Source organism: Orycteropus afer, unplaced genomic scaffold (assembly GCF_000298275.1).
Source record: "Orycteropus afer afer isolate SDZICR_OR568_19922 unplaced genomic scaffold, OryAfe1.0 scaffold00099, whole genome shotgun sequence".
In the NCBI taxonomy this organism is placed as follows: domain Eukaryota; kingdom Metazoa; phylum Chordata; class Mammalia; order Tubulidentata; family Orycteropodidae; genus Orycteropus; species Orycteropus afer.
Window position 1 is genome coordinate 1,733,284 of NW_006921686.1, and position 4,621 is coordinate 1,737,904.

A 4,621-nucleotide genomic window follows, 5' to 3' on the forward strand; every position below is an offset into this window, starting at 1 on the left:
TAGTCTCACTGCCTAGGCCCTTCCTGGTCCTTCTCCTGCAGGTCGCGGCTCAGATGCCCTCTTCTCCAGAAAGCCCTCCCTGACTGCCCTTGGGCTTGCCCATCCCAGCCCTGACCAGCCTGGACCAGTCACTGTCTGGGAGACGTCTTCATCTCCTCCTCTGGTCTGGCCTTGGGGCCCTGACAGAGCTGACAGGGCCAAGCACGGCTTTCTGACTCACTGCTGTGTCTTCAACACCGCTCAGCACAGAGGAGGTTTTGTTGAAGGTGAGTGTTTGCTGACTGGCGTTCGTCCAGTAAATGTTTACTGAGCACCTTCTCTGTTCCAGGCGCTGAGGGAACAGCGTCCAGTAAATGTTTACTGAGCACCTTCTCTGTTCCAGGCGCTGAGGGAACAGCAGGGAACATAACAAAGAGCCCTGACTTGGTGGAGGTCAGAAGGTAAACACTGAGTTCCGATGAACAGAGAACACAAGGGCACAGACAAACAGGATGGAGGGCACTGGGGTAGGGGGAGCAGAGCCCTGTAGGGGGAGACAGTCCTAATGGGGGGAGGAGAACTCGCTGAGAAATGAAGAAGATGAGGAATGAGCCCCGTGGATATGCCCGGGATTTGGGGTGTGTATGCGGGATGAGAGTGGCTCCAGGAGGAGCGAACAGCACAGGCAAAGGTCCTGAATCAGGACTGGACTTGGTGTATTGTAGGAGCAGCCAAGAGGCCAGTGCGGTGGAGCTAAATGAACAAATGAGAATGAGACACAGTCAAGTCGGTTCTGACTCACAGCGCCCCTAGAGGCCAGAGCGGAACTGCCCCACAGGGTTTCCAAGGCTGTAAAGCCCAAACCACACCCACTGCCAACCTGTCAATTCCGACTCACAGCTCCCCTAGAGGCCAGAGCGGAACTGCCCCACAGGGTTTCCAAGGCTGTCAAATCTTTATAGAAGCAGACTGCCTCATCTTTCTCCTTTGAGCACATAACCGTTTGCGCCACCCAAGGATGCCTCGGTAAAAATTGCAGCCAAGGAAACCCTATGGAGTACAGTTCCGCTTTGACACACGTGGGGTCGTCATGAGTCAGAATTAAGTTGATGGCAACAGGTAAGCACTGCCTTGCTGTCTTTTTCTTTTATTTGTCAGTTTTGCAGTGTCCCCTCCCCCACCATCCCACCTGCACTGCTGTCTTTCTATCTGTATCCGTCTGTCCTAGTAACTCCTCATCTCTTCTCCGTTATTCTTCCCTTCATCTCCCACCACCAGTCAGTCAGTATCAGGTCCTGCCTCTGCTCACAGCCCTCTCACAACTCCCGTCTCACTCAGTAAAAGCCAAGGCCCCACCGTGGCCTATAAAGCCCTGCCCTCCTTGCCTTGCCTTCCCAGGCAGTCCTCATTTCCCACCCTCTCTCCATTCATTGCTAAAGGAGCCCCCGTGGGACAGTGGTTAACCCTTGGCTGCCAACGGAAAGATGGAACCCACCCAGAGGCCCCTGGGAAGACAGGCCTGGTGACGTGCTTGGGAAAGGGCCAAGCGTGGAGGACTCTGAAGAGCACAGTTCAACCCTGCACACAGGGGGTTGCCATGCGTCGGAATGCACAGGACGGCCCCTAACAACAGTCTTCACAGATGCAGACTGCCAGGCCTTTCTTCCGCAGCGCCCTGGGCGGGTTCTAACCAACGCCCTTCCGATTAGCTGCCCAGTGCAAACGGTTTGGGCCCCCACCCACGGTCCTCAGATGCAAGGGTGGAGAGATAACAGGTGCCACAGCCCCCCACCCCACTCCCCTCTGCACCAGAATGGCCTGGCTCAAAGAGCGCTCACGCATCAGCGAGTGAGCGCAGGAGGAAGAGGAAGGCCGGAGGAGGGGCCCCTTCAGCAGCGCTCACCCTCACCAGCCGGGCCCTCTTCACCAAGTCGTTGAGTTTGCGCAGGGCGGCGTGGCGCGGCAGGCCCTGAATGTCACGGAAAAGATCTTGCTCCTCCAACTCAAAGAGGCGCCGGTTGTCGGGCACGAGGAGGGGCTGGGACCAGAAGGAGCCGATGTAGACGCGCAGGACCTCGGGCGTGCCCACCACCTTGCCCAGCGCCCACATGAGCGCCCCGTAGACACGCATCAGCTGCTGCGTCTCCACCATGTCTGCCTTGTTGAGGACCACGCGGATCTTGTCCTCGTGGCCCCGCAGGGCGCCGATGGCCTCCGAGAACTCGTCGGAGATCTCCAGCTTGTGAGCATCGAAGAGCAGGATGATGAGGTCCACGCGCTCAGCGAACCAGCGCAGCACCGCCGGGAAGTCGTAGCCTGGGTGGGGCGAGAGAGCAAGGGCTCAGGCCTGCGTGGTGCGGGAGAGGGCGGGCTCAGAGGCGGCCGTCGGCCCCGCCCCCAGCCGTTCAGCGCATGCGTTCCTTTGAACCGCACGTGGTCTGTACGGGTGTCCAGGTTGTTAACTGAGAAAGTCCTTGCCCACATGAGATAGCCCAGGTCCAAGTGGGCACCACTGCCCTGCCCCTCGGCCCCCAGAATTTCACCCATCACTTTGGTTGCAGCTCCTGGAGCCTTCTGGCTGGGGGAGAGGAGTTCAGACCTCTCTCTCTCTCTCTCTCTCACACACACACACACCGTTTTCATTCATTCTTTCAGATATTAAAAAAAAAAAAAAAAACCTCACTACCATCGAGTCAGATCCGACTCATAGCAACCCCTCCTTGAGTTTCGGAGGTGGTATCGATATGTAAGTAGATTGCCTAACCTTCCTTCCGAGCAGTGGCTGGTGGGTTTGAACCGCCAGCCTTCTGGTTAGCAGTCAGATGGTTCCACCACTATGCCACCAGAGCTCCTGGTAAGAAACTACAGGTTGTTAGAACAATGACGTGTTTCTTAAGGGACCCTCATGAGTCTCCAGACGGCCTAATCCCCCAAGTGCCCTTCAAGACCCAAGCCCTTCCCCAAGACCCCTCCTCCTCCCTCCAGCTTCCTCATAACCCAACAACTAAAGCATTCATGCCTGGCCTGGCTATGTCCTCGCTGAAGCGGATGGTAAATATTTTGCATGTCACCTCCAAATGTAACACTATTTACCGAGAGCTTTCTGGGTGCCAGGCCCGTCCCAAGAGCTGAGGATTCCACTGTAGGCCCACACACAGGGCCCCTGCCCGCGCACAGCACTCATCCCGGTGGCCGGCTCCTGTGTTCCTTCCTTCCTTCATTCCTTTCACCGTTCATGTCCTCACTCACGTATTCATTCAAGCCATCTCTCTGTCCGTCTGTGCCTTAGCTTGTTCACTCACTCTTTCCCAAATGCATTCAACAACTGCTGCTCAGGAGAGTGGAGGGTGCCACTGAGACCCCTGACTTGGCAGCCGGGGAGAGCCAGGTTCGAGTCCCTGCTCTGCCCCCAGGCGCTGTGTCACCTTGGGCAAGTCACTCAACCTCCCTGAACCTGTTTCTTCTTCTGTAAAATGGAAATCATAACAGGAAGGGCTTCTCAGGGCAGTTGGGAAAATGAATATAAACAAATGAACATACATAATGTCCTTAAAACAGTGCCCTGGATCAAACTCTACTCCTGAAATGGATGCTCTTTATGGCATGTGAATTATACTTCAATAAAACTGGGTTTTTAAAAAATATATATACAGCCACTGGATGTACGGTATAAGTGTCAGCAAGTGTGAGTTATGGTTTGTGACACTGTATGGAGAGGGTGTCAGTCTTTCAGGAAGCACCCCCCTGCCCACCAGCTGCCTGCTCTGAGCTGGGGACGCAGCGGTGGCAGACACAGCTCCTGCTCGGCCCTCAGAGACAAAGACGTGTCCCTAGAGTGGTCGGTCTGGGATGGGAAGCCCAAAGGAGGCACCTGACCCAGCCTGGGGTGGTCAGGGAGGGCTTCCTGGAGGAGGAAAAGCCACGTGAGGACCTGGGGGAGGAGGAGGTACTGGAAGAACAGGGGCCATTGCTGATTCATGGCCCTCTCCTCGCAAGGGTCTGTGATTTAACTTGTTGGATATTTAAAACAACCCTCCAAACCCAAACCAAACCTGTTACTAGCAAGTCAGCTCCGACCTGGTGACCCCAGGCACTGTGCTGCACACTGGCCTTTCTTCCACAGGGGCCCTGGGTGGGTTTGAACCACCAACCTTTAGGTTAATCGTTCAGTGCAAACCACTTGTGCCAACCAAGGACCTTCAAAACAACCCTAAACCATTGACTCGATTCTGACTCACAGGGACTCCAGAGGACAGAGTCAAACCGTCCATAGGATTTCAATCTGTAAATCTTTGTGGGGGTAGGTTGCCGCACCTTTCTCCCATAGACCAGCTGGGGGCTTCCAACCACTGAACTTTTGTTTACCAGCTGAGTGCTTAACCAGTACACCACTGATGTTTCTAAAACAACCCTAAACCGAAAAAACGGAAACTGTGAGTCAATTCCAACTCACAGGGACCCAACAGGATGGAGTAGAAACACCCCATAGGGTCTCCAAGGCTGTCAATCTTTACAGAAGCAAAGCCCAAACCAAACCCACTGCCGTGGAGTCCATTCTGACTCACAGCGCCCCTAGAGGACAGAGTGGAACTGCCCCACAGGGTCTACAAGTCTGTCAATCTTTACAGAAGCAAGGCCCAAA